This window comes from Hyperolius riggenbachi, chromosome 11 (assembly GCF_040937935.1).
Source record: "Hyperolius riggenbachi isolate aHypRig1 chromosome 11, aHypRig1.pri, whole genome shotgun sequence".
Lineage (NCBI taxonomy): Eukaryota > Metazoa > Chordata > Amphibia > Anura > Hyperoliidae > Hyperolius > Hyperolius riggenbachi.
In genome coordinates this window covers 84,841,233-84,861,986 of record NC_090656.1, presented here as the reverse complement: position 1 = coordinate 84,861,986, position 20,754 = coordinate 84,841,233, and the positions used below count along the sequence as shown (strand labels likewise).

The 20,754-nt window shown below is 44.0% G+C and overlaps 1 protein-coding gene across 4 annotated transcripts in view; it reads left to right on the top strand.

Annotated features, from left to right (window-relative positions):
* LRFN4 (leucine rich repeat and fibronectin type III domain containing 4) overlaps positions 1–20,754 on the top strand; it is a 225,934-nt gene that overhangs the window by 45,050 nt on the left and 160,130 nt on the right. For 2 of the 4 annotated variants that reach the window (XM_068259511.1, XM_068259515.1), the window contains one exon: positions 16,459–16,548. The exons of the other annotated variants lie outside the window; for them this stretch is intronic. The gene's annotated coding sequence lies outside the window, so the exon portion shown is untranslated. The remainder of the gene's footprint in view (positions 1–16,458; positions 16,549–20,754) is intronic. 4 annotated transcript variants of the gene reach the window in all.

Genomic DNA, 20,754 nt, shown 5'->3' with positions numbered 1-20,754 from the left:
CCCCCAGCAGCCTTTTTCCACATTGCAGAGTAGCAGTGTATTATATACCTGCCCCAGCGATACGTAGTGGCTCTTCTGTTCTTCCTGGCAGTCACACGCTTTGAAAAAGGTGCGGGTACAGTACCTGCAGGTACTGCTGTGTCCACAACCAGACACGAGATTTTTTTCAATCTCCAAAGGCGAGAGATTTGAAATGAAACAATATATCAACTGTAATTCCAGTAATGTTGTTTATCTCTTCACCTGTGTTGCTTGTGGACTACAGTATGTGGGGTGCATTACCCGCCCCCTGAGGCAACGGATCTCAGAGCATTATAATGGACCAGGCAGATGCATCAGGAATGATGCATATGTCACTCAAGTCTCTCGTGTATCCAAGCATTTTTTGAGAGAACACCGGGGGGATATGGCAAGTTTTACATTTTAGGGTATAGAGAGGGTAACATGCTCACCCAGAGGAGGCGACCTACACAGATGTTTATTAAAACGGGAGGCTTTATGGATATGGAAATTAGGCACACACATGCCTGCAAGCTTAAATTCAAGAATGGACATTAGCCTAACCTATGATATAAGAACATAATTCCTCTGGGATTAATTCTGCCCGTTTCCCTCTCCCCCCCCCCCCCCCCCCCCCATCTTTTTTGTACATTTACATTCTGATAAATTTGTCTGTCGAACTGTTTAAATATCTTGATGTGTGACCATGTCATCATTGTTTTTTTTTTACTTTTTTGACTCTTGTATATTGGCTTTGCCATTTTATATGTAATGCTGTATATGTCACTTTAAGAGGGGTAGCCATGCCCAATGTGGGCGGGCACTCGACTATTTAAACCTGTGTTGAATTTGTACATGCTGGCTATGATTAAGGAGCCTTTCAGAGCTCCGATACGCGTCACCCTTTTGTGTGTCTACTGATGTGCCAATAAAGGAAGAAAAGTTTTTTATACCCACCCTTGGTGTAGCGGGACCCTTTTTTTTGCCTGCAATCACATGCTTTGTCATCCCATATCTCCTCCTAATTACGTGACATACCTAAGGAGCCAGAGATATGCAGCATAGAGCATGTGGCTGTCAGAGAGTCAGAGGGGACCCGAATCAGCACTGGACCAGGTAAACAAGCTGGTAAATAATAAATTGCTCCAATGTGCTACTCTGCAGAAGGGGGAGGAGAAGGCCCCCACAGTTAATATAGTTATGCCTCTTAGTTTAAGACTGTTCAATAGGGATGCTCATTTAAATTTCGCGGAATTGAAATTTCCGATCGGAAATCGGAAAATTGAACTCGGATTTCTGCAGAAATACTGCATGAAAGAGAATGGGAACCGATTTGCTAAAAGAAAAGCCAGATACTTGCCTAAGGAGAACGAAGGCTCAGAATCCTAATGAGCCTCCCCTCTCCTCTTCCGGTGCCCGTTCCAGCGCTGGCTCCCCCGTAGCAGTATTTGACTAAATTGGTCAAATACTGCTACTTCCGCCACCGAAGGGAGGCTTCGGTAGTCTTCGGGAGCTTTGAGTGCTCCCGAATACGGGGACGCTCAAAACTATGCACGCGTGAGTGCCCTCTATTGTGTAATCGCGCGTGCGCAGTATGGAGCTGCCTGTCTTCGGGAGGACTCTGCTCCCGAAGACTGCTGAAGTCCCCCGCGGCGGGGTATTTAAACTGGGGGGTGGCCGCTGCGATGAGGGCACCGGGAGAGAAGAGGGGAGGCTCATTAAGACACAGAGCCTTCCCTCTCCTTTTGGCTGGCTTTTTTTTTAACTAATCGGGAAACATTGGCTTCAATGCAATTCGGTAATTTTAGGCCAATCACAGAACTCTGAAACTTTGGGCCAATCAGAGAATGCAGAAACAACTCGGAAGTATTTGGCCAATCAGAGAGTGCAAAAAATGACAAAAAAAAACACTACTTGGAAATCGGAAACCCATCGGAAATCAGATTTCTGTACAAATACTGCATTACCACAACTCGGTAATTTCAGCCCAATCACAGAACTCAGAAGCATTGGACCAATCAGAGAATGCAGAGTCAACTCGGAAGTATTTGGCCAATCAGAGAATGCAAAAAAAGTACTCGGAAATCGGAAACCGATCGGAAATCCGCGAAATCAGTTATCGGCATTGGCGGAAGTCGGAATTTCTGCAGAATCGGAAAGCAACATTTCCGACCATCCCTGCTGTTCAATAAATGTTAAGATTTTGGCCCCTTAAGTGATTCAGTTTGTAACACCTCTCATCTAGAAAAAAGGTGCACTTTTAGTTTACAGAGTACCCTGGAGAGAAGGAGATTTGTGAGATGAGGGGGAGCCTGAGACTGTAAATTGTTGTCTGCTCCTGTAGAGAATGATTTTGGTAACATGTAGATTGTGTTGTTCCTGCTGTGATTTTCAATGAAATCTGTCAACGACATCCTGAAGTGTTTCTCTGCGCCCAGTTATTTCTGCCTCTAAATACTTTATCCCTAAGTAACTCGCAAGACATTTCCACTAGGAAATCCTAGATATTTTAAGCAGCAGCCCCCACAGCACAATAGTGATTTATTTTCAGATTGTTAGCCATGGCCTATACCTTCTCACCTCTTGGGACGTGCATGCTCGCTCTCAATATTACAGAGTAAGCAAATTTTATGAGGTTTATAAAACAACAGTGCAGTTTTATGTGTAGGGACGTTAACGATTTCACAAAAAGGGAGGAAGAGGAAGGCAGAAGTCTGATATAAAACAGAATGAAGCATGTCTGCTGATGGATGAATACTTGGGAGTCGGAAATACTTTCTGTATGTAGTTTATTGGGTAATAAGGTTTTCATCAACTCTATTTGTTAACAGCAACTCTGTCAACTGCACTTATCCAGACTCCTTGCAGCAAAGGGAGGAAATGGACAAGCTTCAAAGCAAGACGCAAAAAAAAAAAACCCAGCAGATATAATAAACAGTTGCTAGATTAGTGGAGATGTTACTGGCTGTACATATGGTGAGAGATAATACTTTTCCCTTTCTTTTTTTTGAATAAAAATATATCCTTGACCTCCAGCTTTACTTGTGCCCAGATTGACCTCACAGGGAGACTATAGGCACCCTGGACTTTGCCCTCCATGAACCTACAAATGCCCACCAAACTGCACCGCAAGTGTGTTGGCTGTCCCAGCTGTCACTTCTCCCTTACTTCCCCTGCACATCACAGGTGTCCCTTAGTATTAGGTAGCCAAAAGTACCCTCAATATTAAGTATCTGGAGGTGTCCTCAATTATTAGGTAGCTGGAGTAACCTCAATGTTAAGTATCTAGAGGTGCCCCTGACTGTCAGTGGAATGCCGAGAGCTCAGGGAGGGGAGTGAGCCACCTTTCAATCATCAGCCACTTGTAGGCACGTGCTTACACTGCCTTATGGTAAATCCAGCCCTGGCTATACTCATTTCCTAGAATAATTCATTGATATAAAATATGCCAGACTGGCATATATCCTTTTATAATAAGGGTTTATTAAAAATGCCTGAAGACATAACAAAAGTTGTTTAGTTAATACCTTGAATGTCAAACTGTACAAGATTTCTGTGCACGCTTTTGAAACTTTAAGTTTCATCTTCAGGCATGATACAGAACAGGATCAGAACCTGTTCTGTATCATGCCTGAACATGAGATGCCTGAAGATGAAACTTAAAGTTTCAAAAGCTTGCAAAGAAATCTTGTACAGTTTGTTATTCAAACTTTTGTTGTATGTGGTCCGGTGTCAGTCATGGAAAGAATCCGAAGACATAACAATGTGATAAGGCTGCTAGTAAATATAAATGTTTGTTTCCAATAGTCCTCCATGTTGTGTATCAGAAATGATGTAGGTGGATCTTAAGTTCCAGATAAATTTGAAGAACTGTGGAGGCCATCTAAATGGGATTCACAGGGAACGTAGAAATGATTTTCATTCATCTTAATGGCTGCCGTTATTTGATAATTGTAGAAACTATACTATGTAGTGAAACTAAAACAAAACATACTTACCTGATTTATTGCCGCTTATATGTTATCCTGATGACACTCTGAAATTATCAATGTAGAGTTTGTAGGGACGGTATGACGCTCCATTTTAACCCCTTTCTACTACTACTAATTTATGCTTTTTAAATTAGAGCCCTTAAATCTCTTGGTTCCAGTATTAGAAACCTGAAACCTAAGCTGTTAAATATTCTCTTAGTGTCCTGACTAGGGAGGACCATTGGCAGTTACCTTTTATTTGTAACTAGTAGACCCAAGCCCGTTTTAAAACTGGCTCTAGATCTATCTTTAACTGTGCGCATGCGTGCGTACCAGCCGCACACACGTGCGCCCGCCGTACCCAGAGGAAACCAACCTAAACATGAACATACAGCTCCATGCAGAAAATGTGCTGGTCCTAATTTGAATCTGGGACTCTAGCACTGCAAGATGACAGCACTATCATCTATGCCACAGTGTCAACCAACATCATTAGCTCTTTTCATACAGTCACCTGCGTTTTTCTAATATGAATCCCAATTGGTCAGTATTGATTAGGGTTGGTATAATATTATTCAGTCAAGTATTGGCTAATATTTTGGTGAATGTCTGGCTCCTAATTTTTGCTTTGAGTAACACTATATACTGTAAGCTCATAAATGTGCTCTAAGGTTCACTATCCACCTAGGAAGTGCATCAGGGTCTTAGACTGAGTTCAACTTATCATTGACATATTAATACAAAAACGCTGCGCTGACAGCAAACGTGGGTAAATGAAGAGAAAGATCCGCACCACCTTCAGAAAAGCTCAGTCTGTTTTATTGGAAAAAGACATATAAATTTAAAAAGAACTTTAAGGCAGGACAGATCTGCACACCTGACCATCTGAAATTGATGGAAGCCAAGCAAGTGCGACTCCACACTCAAAATTACAGCAAACGTGGGTAATACAGTATTCGGTGGTGCGCTTCCAAACCTAAAATGCACAAATTACAATATACACAGGAATAGTGCTCAGTTTTAAAAGTCCAGTGATGAGTGAAATGCTAAGACAGTCTTTTCAATCCAGTCTAGATATTTAACAGTAGAACATGTGAAAAATGAAGGTCCTCGCACCGTGTGAATGCCACCACCTCCCCAATAGAAAGGGTCACTCTTCCTCCTCAAACGACCCCCTGTGAGATTGAGTCTACAGCACTTTCAGGGTTGTTAAAAGGCTGCCTTCTGCCTATCACACTCTTCTGTCTCGTCAATATCCACTGTTCTTCCTCCAACATATAACCCCTCAAAGAAAGTGTAAAAACATCCACAAGTTTATTTACTGTTAAAATTGGCCACTCGCATGATCCAGACTTCTACTTTAGGCATAGAGTTTATAGGGCTCTCCCCCTTGTGTTGGCCACATGACCAGTTTAAGACCGTGCCACTGCTCATAAGCTCCGTAGCCCGCATTGCCATGCCACCTTGCTTCCATGTGTAGACCTCCTCTACTAGTTTCATCACTATTGTGACTCATAAAGAGCATGTTTGGAAGCAGGTGTGTCTAATTATACTTTCCTTTTGTATCTGCCCACCCATAATCTCATCTGCATACCCACGCCAGGATGTTCAGCCAAACTAGGTTCCTGCCCTCTTGTGGCTCATGTCTTCCTATCGGCCGAAAGAACCTTTGTGGAACACTAGCACATGTGCCTCAATAGCGTCCCACCCCCACTCACATCTAACAGAGGCTCTCAGCCAATGGTATTGCATGGGCCCCGTTTTGTAGCACACCCATTAGCTCCCCTCCGCAGCCAGATGTCAAAGCTGGTAGTTAACTCTTGCTATGTGTGCTTCTATCGAGTTAGGAGCGTAGCGCCTGAGCTCGGCGCAGCTATAGCAGCAATGCTATAGTCCCCGCCCCGTGTACTGGTAATTTTGGGGATCTGGCGAATGCTGGATCCTGAATAACTTCTCCCTCCGAGTTGCTAGGACTTGGACTGGGAATATTGTTTAGCGCCACCCATAATTTGTACTGCAGCAGGGTGAGCCATCATTCAGCTCACCCTGCGCAAAAATGCTAAGTGGCGAAAACGAATGTACGCACTACTATTACTAAAATGCAGTTTACACACCATAAATGCAAACATGTTTTAACAGTGTCAAACCTCATAACTTAAAATATAATTCAAAAATGCACCATTAGCACAATATAAAAAGGCAGTTAGTGGTACAGCACTTACTGTTCCACAAGAAATGATTCTGATAATATGGGTAATATTCATGGGAGTTGCAATCACACCTGCGTCCCCTTCCATTGCAGGGGGCCTTTGGTGGCCCCTCCATCTCCCTCTCCCAAATCGCAAGTGCAGCCAATTAGCAAAAAACAAACAAAAACCTCACAGTTAATTCAAAAAAGTCCCGGCCACCTCCTCCCGCCATGCAGAGTAGCGAGTAGTGGGAGTGTGTGTCATTTTTTTTCTGCTTCCGGACGCTGCTTCACAGAAGAACACTCCCTGCTGCAATTCGCCGACTCCTGATTACATGACCCTCATGGAGTTCAGGGACCAAGGGGGGCCCCATGCTATCATTTTATAATTTCATTAAGTCTAGTTATGCCCCTGGTAATATTGATCTCCTTGGTTCTGTATTGCAATCTAGGGGAATCTGTGACACTGATCATTTGAATAACGTGCCTGATATTGCACATAATGCTATATCTGTTCCTCTCCTTTAAACAATATTGTCATCACGTGAGGCTAGGATGACTATGCAGATATCATCACATCCATACTAAACATGCACCCATCCACGTGAGTGCAATTAAGGACACATGCAGCCAGGCCAGCACCTGCGCACTAGTGCATGACCTTGCCAACAGTCAGGGAGGGGGGGGGGGGAGGGGGGACTCTTGTAAAGTAACTGAGGGTGAAGAGGCTTAGACGGAGTGGTGGGCATGAGGTTTCTGCAAATTCACTCACCTCAAGTATCCTTTAATAAGAAAACAATCAATTCAGCAGCACGTGAATGATAACCCTGATAAAGGTACACCAATCTCCAGCCAATTACCCTGAGGGATGAAGGTGGGACCGGAACCTGTTCCCTACACTCAAGTGAACAGACCCATGGCCCTGGGGCCTGAAACAACCAAAAACAGTGCCAGAGATGTCATTGCAGCCGGTGACGCCAGGCTGTAATAGGAATTACGGCTAAAGCAGAGCTCAGACAGTAATTTTGGCACAGTCAAAAGACGGAGCCCAAATTACTATAAAAAACAGTGTGATTCAGGTGCCAGCAATAGCTGGCGGACGAATTACGTATCCACGGTGACCTGGAAAGGGAATAGTACTAATTAACGCCTGCTTTTCTTTTATTCCTGCTGATTCCTGCTCCCTTCTGCATCCCTTGCCCCGATCATTTATCAGATCCCTAAGATTCATAAAGAATTGTGCAATCCCCCAAGATGACCGATAATTAGAAGAAAAGATTCCATTGGTCTGTGCAGTACTTAGACAAGTTCCTTCAGCCCCTGTTGGAAGAGGGTTGCCACAGGTAGGCTAAAAGTGGTGGAAAGGATTGAAGATACATGAAAAAGCTTATTGGTTACGGACAATTTGTCATCTCTTTACACCAACATATCACAGGACAGGTGGAAGCTGTTGAGTATTTCATGAAAAAAAATGGGAATAATTCTTGACAAACAAATTATATTTTTGATAAGGGTCCTCATGTTTGCCATGGAAAGGAATTATTTTTGGCACACAAGGTATTTTTACAGGCAACACTGGTTATGCCAGGAGGGAGGGGTTTGCCCCTAGCTTGGCAAACCTCTTCAGTGGTTTAAAGGGGAACTGAAGAGAGAGGTATATGGAGGCTGTCATGTTTATTTCCTTTTAATCAATACCAGTTACCTGGCGGCCCTGCTGGTCTATTTCTCTGCAGTAGTATCTGATTAAAACCAGAAACAAGCATGCAGCTAGTCTTGTCAGATCAGACTTATAAGTCTGAACCACTGAAACACCTGATCTGCTGAATGCTTGTTCAGGGGCTATGGCTAATAGTATTAGAGGCAGAGGATCAGCAGGGCTGCCAGGCAACTGGTATTGTCTAAAAGGAAATAAACATGACAGCCTCCATATACCTCTCTCTTCAGTTCCCCTTTAAGTGAGAAGAGGAGGGTTTCACACAGGATGGGTCATGTGGTGTTATTATTTGGAAGAGGTATATTGATGATTTTCATTTGATTTGGAAGGCACCGTACTAAGTATAAGAAATCTCTTTTTTTTCTCATGTTTAATAATGCTGAGTGCAACATTAGGCTATCATTTGAAATGAATTCACATACGGTTAATTTATTGGATTCATCTTTGTTAGTAGTAGATGGGCACTTGCACTCAAAAAGGATACATCTCAGTGAAGAGTGGACATCATCCATTGTCAATGAATGTACCTAAAGGTCAGCTTATGCGGTTAAGGTGTAACTGCACATGCATCACTTAGTCATGTGTTTTGGTTGAAAGGTTTACAGAAAAAGGTTACAGTGATGACTTCTTAAATAATACATTGTAAACTGTTAGGAACATGGACAGAGCACAGATCATTCAAGGTTCAAGGCACAGAGGTGATGGCAATGGCAATTTCAAGTTGGCCTTCATTTCAGATTCTAAATACCAATGTGGGTTCAGGCAGCACATCATATGTATTAGGACATCCTCACATCCGATACTGATTTGAGGCATTTATTACCTGAAAATCCCTAATTTATTTATAGGAAAAGTTTCTTGCTGGTCAAAATGCGAAGTGGCCATGCCCCTGCGGCCAATGTGAGAAATGAAGAAATTTCCAGCCGCATAAATGAATTAGGTGACCGTCTCACGCATGTCCCCCAGAGAAGTTCGTAGCGGCAGAGAAGCAGAGCGGGAAGGCTGCAGACATAGTTTCTGCCAGCACCTGCTCTGCAGAGGAATGAACGGCAGGATTCCATGCCGCTACGAACGACTCTAAAGGACACGCATGTCCCCTGGCTGCCAAAGCTGCATAGGAGAGGGGCAGGGGGAGGAGGCAGAGCTGACTTCAATCTGTCACTTTGCTGCCCGGGAATTCATTCATTTATGCAGGTGGGACTCTTAATTTCTCACATTGGCCACAGTGAGACGGCCACTTCGCATTTTGACTGGCCAGAACCCGAAGTAACCAGACTTCAGGTTCTGGCCGTAACATATCCACCTAGATGCCCAGGCTGCACTTTGCATTCTGCGGACCGCATTCCTAATATGTCCGGCCTCCTCCTCTCTTTCTCTCTCTCCCTCCCTGCAGAGTCGCGAGCGGGCGATTAGTGGGGGTTAACACCTTCAAAGCGCTTCCTGCGTCGCATCTCTCTAGTAAGAAGCCGCCACGTGTCACATGACACATTAGCGTGCCACACGCTGGCAGCCAGCGTGTAATGTGCTGGCGTGTCACTTGATGGCCTGGTAGTTGCAATATAAATAGAGTGCAAATGTCAGAAAAATAATAAAAACTTAATCCTTGCCTCAGCTATTTTTGCAGGTCAAAATCATATTCCAAGGGGTTAAGGTACATACACACATGCAATAACTGTCGGCCAAAACGGCCGATAATGACCGTTTCAGTCAACGATCGTTTTCTGTATAGAGTGGCAGCTGATCGATCTTGCTCTCACATCCAGACCTTTTTTTCCCCTCATGGACCAGAGCAGTTTTGACCTATGAGCTTTGTCTCTATTTAACCAGCAATAACTTCATCCCTACTAACACTTAAATGATCTATACAGGGAGTGAAGAATTATTAGGCAAATGAGTATTTTGACCACATCATCCTCTTTATTGCATGTTGTCTTACTCCAAGCTGTATAGGCTCGAAAGCCTACTACCAATTAAGCATATTAGGTGATGTGCATCTCTGTAATGAGAAGGGGTGTGGTCTAATGACATCAACACCCTATATCAGGTGTGCATAATTATTAGGCAACTTCCTTTCCTTTGGCAAAATGGGTCAAAAGAAGGACTTGACAGGCTCAGAAAAGTCAAAAATCGTGAGACAACTTGCAGAGGGATGCAGCACTCTTAAAATTGCAAAGCTTCTGAAGCGTGATCATCGAACAATCAAGCGTTTCATTAAAAATGGTCAACAGGGTCGCAAGAAGCGTGTGGAAAAACCAAGGCGCAAAAAAACTGCCCATGAACTGAGAAAAGTCAAGCGTGCAGCTGCCAAGATGCCACTTGCCACCAGTTTGGCCATATTTCAGAGCTGCAACATCACTGGAGTGCCCAAAAGCACAAGGTGTGCAATACTCAGAGACATGGGCAAGGTAAGAAAGGCTGAAAGATAACCACCACTGAACAAGACACACAAGCTGAAACGTCAAGGCTGGGCCAAGAAATATCTCAAGACTGATTTTTCTAAGGTTTTATGGACTGATGAAATCAGAGTGAGTCTTGATGGGCCAGATGGATGGGCCCGTGGCTGGAATGGTAAAGGGCAGAGAGCTCCAGTCCGACTCCAGTACTGGTTTGGGCTGGTATCATCAAAGATGAGCTTGTGGGGCCTTTTCGGGTTGAGGATGGAGTCAAGCTCAACTCCCAGTCCTACTGCCAGTTTCTGGAAGACACCTTCTTCAAGCAGTGGTACAGGAAGAAGTCTGCATCCTTCAAGAAAAACATGATTTCCATGCAGGACAATGCTCCATCACACGCGTCCAAGTACTCCACAGCGTGGCTGGCAAGAAAGGGTATAAAAGAAGAAAAAGTAATCACATGGCCTCCTTGTTCACCAGAACTGAACCCCATTGAGAACCTGTGGTCCATCATAAAATGTGAGATTTACACGAAGGGAAAACAGTACACCTCTCTGAACAGTGTCTGGGAGGCTGTGGTTGCTGCTGCACGCAATGTTGATGGTGAACAGATCAAAACACTGACAGAATCCATGGATGGCAGGCTTTTGAGTGTCCTTGCAAAGAAAGGTGGCTATATTGGTCACTGATTTGTTTTGTTTTTGAATGTTGAGATGTTATATTGGTTTCACTGGTAAAAATAAATAATTGAAATGGGTATATATTTGTTTTTTGTTAAGTTACCTAATAATTATGCACAGTAATTCACCTGCACACACAGATATCCCCCTAAAATAGCTAAAACTAAAAACAAACTAAAAAATACTTTCAAAAATATTCAACTTTGATATTAATGAGTTTTTTGGGTTCATTGAGAACATGGTTGTTCAATAATAAAATTATTCCTCAAAAATACAACTTGCCTAATAATTCTGCACTTCCTGTATGTCGTTTCTTTCAAGACAAACTAGGCTTTCATTTGAGGGTATTTGGTTCAAAGAAAAATGTTCTTTTCTATGCATTTTAATGGGAAAAAGCGGGAAAAAAATAAAAAGAATTATTCCTCAGTCTTTTACAATTCCTGTTTTAAAATAGAGTGCTACTGTGATAAAAACTATGCCATCAACTTTATCCCTGTGTCTCCAATATCAGCCCCTCCACCCCCCCAACCACCGTATAGCCAGATGTGTCCCCTGTTTGCCAAACCCCAGTATAGATAGACAGATGCAACCATAGGAAAGCCCCTCTTTATAGCCAGATGTGTCCCCGGGATCAGCATTCCCCCATTTTAGCCAGATGTGCCCCTAGGATTAGCGCCACACCCCCCCCCCATTATAGCCAGATGTGCCACATAATTAAATCCCCTCCTCCCCCCTGTTACCCCGATATCTCCCAATGTAATCAACAACCCCATTTTAAATATCTCCTCCTCCACCAGAATCAGTAGCCAGATGCCCCCCCCCCCCCACAATCAGGCAGTCCCCTCCATGCACAAATAGTTAAAAAAAAATCATCATCAAGAGCAGCCTCTCTCACCTTACCTCGTTCCAGCGATCAGCCTGCAGCCCGAGCCTTCATTCCCCACTCTGCAGTCAGCCCTGTCATGCCAAATATCCACGTCCTGGCTTGATGACATCAAGCCGACACCCGGATATTCAGCATCACAAGGCTTAGAGCAGTGCTGTAAGCAGAGGTTCAGGCTGCAGGGTGGTCGCAGGAACAAGGCAAGGTGAGAGGCTGCTTGCAGCTGGGTTTTTTTTTTTTTTTAATAAGATGATCTGGCTACGGAAAGTGAGAGATGAAGGATCCCCGCTGTTGGCTACAGCAGTGATCGTTCATCCGCGGGGGTCTCTAATTGGCTTAAAGGGAACATGTTCCCTTTCGCCAATTAGTACTGCAGCAGACAGTGCGCTCAGGAGCTCCCCTGATCAGGTTCAACAGGGCTGCAATGTAAAATCGTATATCTATGTCCTTGTGGCATTGATGAGGTCACTGAGGACATAGATATAACGTATTCATGGAATAAGTGGTTAAAGTACCCCTGAACTGGGTGCTGCTGAACATATTTTCAATTCTTTGTTTTTAATCTGTGGTCCCACAACCTCCAGTGACCCTGTGGTCTTAGCACTGCTCAGCCTTAATATTTGACTGAGCAGAATGTCGAGTGGAAGTTCCTTCCTCCTCCTCTCTGCCCATCTATAGGAACTCGCCACTTATTTTTCCCAATATACTGTACTGCACACAGTGCACAGGAGAGCTGACTCAGCTGAGATGTGTGCCGGGCTTAGGGACATTGAGTTTGGAACGATAGTGTACTAATACAGCTATTACAGATACAGATAAAACAGAATTAAAAGTATGATCAACAGCACCCAGTTTAGGGGTACTTTAAGGATCTTTTCTGTTGGGTCCTTAACGACTCCTGATACCCAAGCACAACCGATTACAATGAAGTAGGAGGAACCCGCGAGATGCATTAAGGCATGCGGCGGTCCTACATATGTTCCTCCAACCTCCCTCATGTAAGTCCTCTGCCTTTTCCTCAACTACATCTAATTTTGTTTGCACGTATATCTGGGTGTTTAACCCTTTATTATTTTTTAACTGATCTTTCTCTGGACTAATGGGTCCTCTTTTCACTTGGATATTTACTTTGGATTATTGTGCAATATAGCTATAGGACCATCCTGTTCACGGACACTTGTCAAAACTATATATTATATAAGGGTCTGGTTATTTATATGGCATTGGATGTAAAATTTATGATTACTAGTATTTGAGGTTTTGTATGAGGAATTTTACAATTTTTTGGACTCTATCATTATTTATATAATATATTGATTGCATACCGCTGCAGTCACCATTTGGTGATTTTAATGTGGTTTTAATTTGTTTGCTATTCCCCAATAAAGTTTGTGATAATTTTGAGACTTGATTGGTCTGGTGCTGCATACTTTGGGTGCTTTCTCTTGTATATTTTGTACAATGCTATTTTTAACATTCTCCCACCCCGACCAATAGAAGCTGCTAGTCCCCCTTAACTCCAGATGTAGAAAGGGGCATCTACAATCATAAGTAGACAGGGTCTCACTCCTTTAAAGTGGAGCTGTCAGCGATACTATCTCAGAAAGAAAACACACATATATAAGTAGATAAATACTTGCTCTACTTACATAACATATGTATTGCACTGTCCACATTTTGATTTTAGTAATTTTTCTATAGTAAAAAGAGAAATTCCTTCTTAGGATTTTCCATTTTGTCTGTGTCCATCTTGGAGCCATTCCTGACATTTCCTCCCTTACTCTGCCTGTGTATCATTGCTCGCCCCTCCGTTTTCAGACACTCCCACCCAGCTCTGCAGTAGAGAGTGCATTGAGAAATATTACCCAATCAGAGATGAACAGAGGTGTGGAAGGGGAAAACAGGAGGTAAGAGGCTTCAGCCAATCAGGCAGCAATAGGTAAGTCTGAGGGGAAAGTAAAGAAGAAAAAAAAAAACCCCAGCATGCCCTGCAACTTCCTTTGTGCGGCAATGTACCAAATAAAGAGCCAGGGAACCTGGGGAATTATGTTTTATGGAGAAGAAATATAAGCGATTTAAAGGGACTCTGAGCAGTGCAGAAACTATGGAAAGATGCATATCATTTTAAAGCTCTCTTTCTCCTCTTTCCAATGATATATAAATCGCCGCCCGATGCCTTTTAGGTTTTGCTATTTTCGCGATTGAAATTGCTGCAGCCGCGATTTCAATCGTGAAAATAGAGAAAACTAAAAGGCGTAGAGCGACGGTTTAGGTGTCGCCAGAAAGAGGAGAAAGAGAGCTTTAAAATGATATCCATCTTTCCATAGTTACATTGTATTACACAGGGCGACTTTTTCTGCTGAATGGAGCTTCTGACACTGGGGAAAGTGTCGTCCTGTGTAATACAATGTAACTATGGAAAGATGGATATCATTTTAAAGCTCTCTTTCTCCTCTTTCTGGCGACCCCTAAATCGTCACCCTACGCCTTTTAGTTTTCTCTATTTTCGCGATTAAAATAGCGGCCGCGGCAATTTCAATCGCGAAAATAGCAAAAACTAAAAGGCGTAGGGCGGCAGTTTATATATCATTGGAAAGAGGAGAAAGAGAGGTTTAAAATGATATGCATCTTTTCATAGTTTCTGCACTGCTCGGAGTCCCTTTAAAGAGACACTGAAGCGAAAAAAAAATTATGATATGATTTGTATGTGTAGTACAGCTAAGAAATAAAACATTAAGATCAGATACAGTAGTCTAATTGTTTCCAGTACAGGAAGAGTTAAGAAACTCCAGTTGTTATCTCTATGCAAAAAAGCCATTAAGCTCTATGACTTTCAAAGTCGTGGAGAGGGCTGTTTTCTGACTTTTATTATCTCAACTGTTCCTGAACTATTTACTTTTTCTCTGCCAGAGGAGAGGTCATTAGTTCAGACTGCTCTGAAAGAATCATTTTGAATGCTGAGTGTTGTGTAATCTGCACATATTATAGAATGATGCAATGTTAGAAAAAACACTATATTACCTGAAAATAAAAATATGAGAATATATTCTTTGCTGCTAATTTTCTAGTAATTATTCATAGTACACAACCAATTCACGATATCATAATTTTTTTTTTCGCTTGCATTGCCGGATTAGCATCCGTTCTACTTGTTTACCAGATAAAAATAAAGAATTAATTTTGTGCCCGACAGTTACTCTTTAGCTCCCCAACATAAGTAGAAACTGTTTGCCTCCCACTCCCCCCAAAATACAATGTATCGCTCCACCCATGGGGTGCCCCAGATCTTCCAGCATCTTAGCAGCACCCCTGTTTCTGCCTGTAATATGGACAGAACGTCCATATTACAGGCAGAAACAGGGGTGCTATACATTTTAGCTATTTACAAGCCAGATTTATAAAATTAAAGTAACATATGAGGGTTAACCAGAAAGTAACAGTTGTTTCCTATTATCTACAGTATTATCTGGCACTCAAGGTATTCTCTCTGTGTAGTTTAGCTTGCATCTCTCAGGGTAAGCTTTTCCTTTTCTGCACAGCTTGTCACATGACTTAGAAAGTAGCCAGAACACCAACTTTAGTAATCCCCAAACGAAGCAGGCACACCATCTGTTTCCTTGGGGTGCTTGGTGAGGCGGTATAGGCAATACCACGCTCGTAAGTCAATCTCAAAAGATCTCACCAGCACACCGCAATTTAAAGCACACCCTTTATTGTGCCAGTATCCATAAAAGTTCCAACAATTGTTTCGGGGGCCACACAGGGTCCCCCTTTCTCAAGGCATATGGTTACATCGCACATCCATAACAATTCCTTTATATACACTCCTACTACCCAATACCCCACCCGAAAGCTGTGACCTCACAAATGACATCATGGTTATTAACATAGGTAAACGCAACCTCTATTAACCAACCCCAGGTAATCTATGGGCTGTTCATACCAAATTCATATCTCGAGGTATATCTCCTGTAGTTTGTTTGCTGCACCTACCGTTATCAGGTGCACCCAGATCGCTGCTGGCACATAACTGTCCTAATTACATGCATTCAAACTTCTAATACCTTCCCCCTCCGTCCGTTACCTGCTCGTCATCGTCCTGGTTCAGCTAAGCGCTCGCCGCTGGTGCCGCCTGTGGGCGTGGCCTGCGTGTACCAAAACACTCTGCACAGTGTCACTATGCTACTGCGCAATGACGCGTAGGCGGCTCGCATGTCGCATGCGTCACGCGTCATAGCAACACATGTCGCATGCGTAGTACGTAGGGGACCAGGGTGGGCGTGCCTCCAGTCCCCGACTCCGCCCTTACCCAACCCGAACATCGTTCAGGGAGACCAAGGCGGGCGCATCATCTGATACAGCTCCGCCCCCATCTCTCACTATGGGAACTACTAGCGAACGTTCGTTCAGGGAGACCGAGGCAGGCGCGTCATCAGACGCAGCACTGCCCCCATCTCTCCTAATAAGCTCACCATGGAGACCACTGACGCTTAGCACCCATATATAATCGCAACTGTCCTCAGGACTAGTTGTATCAATTGTATGTTAATCTTTGATTTTATTGATGTTTCACTGTATCATCATGTTTTTGTTCATAGAGTAATGTGGGAATTCTGTTTGTTTGTTTTTCAGACCTGTCATGGCCACTTCCCTGCGATAGTTCGACCCTCTTGTGTATGGGGGTGGCGCTTCATGTTATGGGGTGCTCCGAGATTGCAGGTGGTAAGTGATAAAATTGAAATTATGAATGTATTTAGTTCTAAACCTTCCCTACCAAAAGTGCTATATGTGCACTAGATGGGGGATCATTTCCTCCCCCCTGTGCAAAATAACAGCCCTGAGAATTGGGGACAGTTGGTATGTGCGGACAACAGCCCTTTACCCATTTAAATTGATACAACTAGTCCTGAGGACAGTTGCGATTATATATGGGTGCTAAGCGTCAGTGGTCTCCATGGTGAGCTTATTAGGAGAGATGGGGGCAGTGCTGCGTCTGATGACGCGCCTGCCTCGGTCTCCCTGAACGAACGTTCGCTAGTAGTTCCCATAGTGAGAGATGGGGGCGGAGCTGTATCAGATGATGCGCCCGCCTTGGTCTCCCTGAACGATGTTCGGGTTGGGTAAGGGTGGAGTCGGGGACTGGAGGCACGCCCACCCTGGTCCCCTACGTACTACGCATGCGACATGTGTTGCTATGACGCGTGACGCATGCGACATGCGAGCCGCCTACGCGTCATTGCGCAGTAGCATAGTGACACTGTGCAGAGTGTTTTGGTACACGCAGGCCACGCCCACAGGCGGCACCAGCGGCGAGCGCTTAGCTGAACCAGGACGATGACGAGCAGGTAACGGACGGAGGGGGAAGGTATTAGAAGTTTGAATGCATGTAATTAGGACAGTTATGTGCCAGCAGCGATCTGGGTGCACCTGATAACGGTAGGTGCAGCAAACAAACTACAGGAGATATACCTCGAGATATGAATTTGGTATGAACAGCCCATAGATTACCTGGGGTTGGTTAATAGAGGTTGCGTTTACCTATGTTAATAACCATGATGTCATTTGTGAGGTCACAGCTTTCGGGTGGGGTATTGGGTAGTAGGAGTGTATATAAAGGAATTGTTATGGATGTGCGATGTAACCATATGCCTTGAGAAAGGGGGACCCTGTGTGGCCCCCGAAACAATTGTTGGAACTTTTATGGATACTGGCACAATAAAGGGTGTGCTTTAAATTGCGGTGTGCTGGTGAGATCTTTTGAGATTGAGAACACCAACTTTGTCAAATTAAAATTAACATACAATGGCCTCAATTCACTAAGATCATGCTGGTGATGAGGCAAGAGTAAACTTACCACCACACAAATCGATCTTGCCTTATTAAGATGTAGAGAGAGTTATCTTATCACTTCAGTCCTTTAAGGCGCATACACACGCCATATTTTTACAAACTATGGGTCTAGCAGACCCTTCCGCGGGGCAGTCGTTCTGCCGACAGTAGCACGTGAGTACAGGCTGTCGGCATACTGATAAGACTGTTTTTGACTGATCCGCTCGGCAGTCTGCCGACAGCTTGTACTCACGTGCTACTGTCGGCAGAATGACCGTCCCGCGGGATGATCTGACGGACCAGTCATTTGTAAAAATATGGCACGTGTACGCGCCTTAAGTTACCTCCTCTGTAGTTATTTTCACATGCAGTTAATTAACAGCCTGTATTTAAGCATACATTTGAAAAAGTTGTGAACTAATTTAGGCGCCACGTTAAATAACGATATTACTAGCAATATCGGTAAATTTTAAGCGATTTAAGCGCAACATTAAAAAAAAAAAAATAGACCACAAAAACAGTAAACAGCGCTTTAATTGCAGTATTTAATGATCTATAAATTTACAGATAATGTTGAACCTAATTATAACCTAACCTCTCCCTTCTCTCGCACAGAACCCTCCCCTGGTAGTGCCTAACCCTAAGACCCCCTTGTTGGTCCTTAACACGAAGACCCCGTGTTGGTGCCTAACCTTAAAGAGGCACTTAAGTAAAAAAAAAAAAAGTTTTACTCACCTGGGGCTTCCCTCAGCCCCCTGCAGCTGATCGGTGCCCTCGCCGTTTCCCTCCGATCCTCTTGTCCCCACCGGTCGGCTACTTCCGTTTCGCCATCACCGTCCGTCAGGCTGGGAACACGAGCGATTCTTCGTGTTCCCAGCCGCAATAGCTCCCCCTATGCTGCTATTGCGGCCTGCCTTGATGTTTTTCTTGGAAAGAAGTGTTGTTTTTTTTTTATCAGGCCACCCTCCAAAAGTCTTTGCCTCGCTGTGCATGCAGATGCATCTCATACCTGCCTGCTGCCATATCTGAGCAACCTCTGCACAGATGGCACTCGTATCCACAGCTGAATCATCTTTAGGAGGTGGTCCTGATGCTTGCAGGACTTTCTTGGGCATCCTGAATCCCTTGAAGCTTCGATAAATGGTTTAACTAGGTGCAATCTTCGTAGTAGCAATATCCTTGCTCGTGAAGCCCTTTTTATGCAACTCAATGACTGTTTTGTATGGGTTTCCTTGCAGAGGAAAAGCAAGATCAGGAATCAACCTCCTTTTGAAGTGTAACAGAGGCAAATAATTTTGTTCAAACGGAGGGTATGTATGGGCAGCAGTCCTCATGCCCAATGCCATGTGTATGTGAAGCCTTTACCCAAGCAATTGTATTGGCATGTTCACATCTCTGTGTTATAACAGATAGTGTTATACTAACTCGCTGCATACAGTAATTTTCAATTTAACGTGTAAGAATTTGTGCACATCCCATAGACATCGACCAGGCTTTGAATTCAGCAGTGTCCATTATAGTCCACAAATCCAAAAGAACCGCACTCACATCTGTGGATATGCTGGTGCTGGGCTCCTGGGCTGCTCAACAGTATTCTAGAAGAAGGCGTCCGCACACATTATAGTCCACATACATTATAACGTGTGTTTCACAATGCGCACAGTGTGAATCCAGCCTTAGTTGCACGAGGCAACAGCCACAGGTGGCCGAGGGTTAAACAACTACAAGGGAAAAATGCCTATTGAGGAAATGTGGCTGCAGAATGGTCACTTTGTCCTTCAAAATGTCAGGACAGTTTGCTGTGTTTTGACAAGTAGGGTTTGCAGGATGAACAAACCATCAAGTACTAACAAAAGCACGGTGCTTTAAATACATCATCATTCATCACTTCCACCAAGAGTGGTTGTTATATAACAACCATGTAATATTTAACCTGTTAAAATTATGAATTGCAGCAGAAATGGGAGGACGCATTAGTCTCTCCATCCCAGGCATCCCCAGGTGCATGAAATCCAATTCTATATCCTGCAACAACCCTCTCTCTAAGTTTAGCGGTCAGTCCTCCTCGAGATGCCCTAAGTGTAATCTGGTTGACACTTTTTGGCAACTTCTATGGGAAAGCACTCCTGTTAAAAATATTTGGATACAAGTCTCAAGAGTGTTAACGGAAGTGACTGGAATCTCTGTTGCGACTACACCATAGCTGCGCATTCTGGGTATTATTTAATAAGGCCTGGACAATAAATTCCAAACTCTTGGTTCTAGTGAAAGGAACTCTAAATGCTTCAACATACCAAGACATTTTGGATGATTTCATGCTCCCAACTTGGAGCAAGAAGGGGCCGTCCTCAAAGTATTTCCTCAAACATGACTGTACAGTAGCGCCTAAAGCAGAGACCATAAAAATATGGATGAGGAAGTTTGGTGTAGAGCAGGGGTCTCAAACTTGCGGCCCGCGGGCCATTTGCGGCCCTCGATTCAATATTTTGTGGCCCGCGCCGGCAAAAGCTTCCTTATAGTTCGCTTCAGTGCTCCCTGTGAAGGAAGGGGGAGAGGTGGCGATGCGCCGCGATTGACGTCAGGAAGGGCAGAGCTGAAGCTGACAGCTCTGCCCCTTCCAGGAAATGCCGGCGGATTGCCCCCGGACGATTTGGGGGTTCTGCAGCCCTCGTTTTGCGGCGGGGACACGTCGGATTACCTGTAATGGGAGCATTGAAGTGAACTATAGGTAAAATAGGCAAAATAGTTCGCTTCAGTGTGAATTTGATTTTGAAATAAAAATCAATGCAAGGGAAAGGTGGGGGGATCAGGAGCTGCTGATTGATTGATTCCCTTATGCGGCCCAGCCTTATCCTGACTTTGCCTCCTGCGGCCCCCAGGTAAATTCAGTTTGAGACCCCTGGTGTAGAGGAACATGACTGGTCTACACAGTGCCTTAACCATAATCCAATAGAATGCCTTTTGGATGAATCAGAGCTGAGATTACAAGCCAGGCCTCATCAGACATCCAGGTATGACTTCACAGATGCTCTTATGGGAGAATGGACTTACCCTGAGGGGTTAATGTGTTTGTGACCTCACAGGTCAGCTGACCATGGG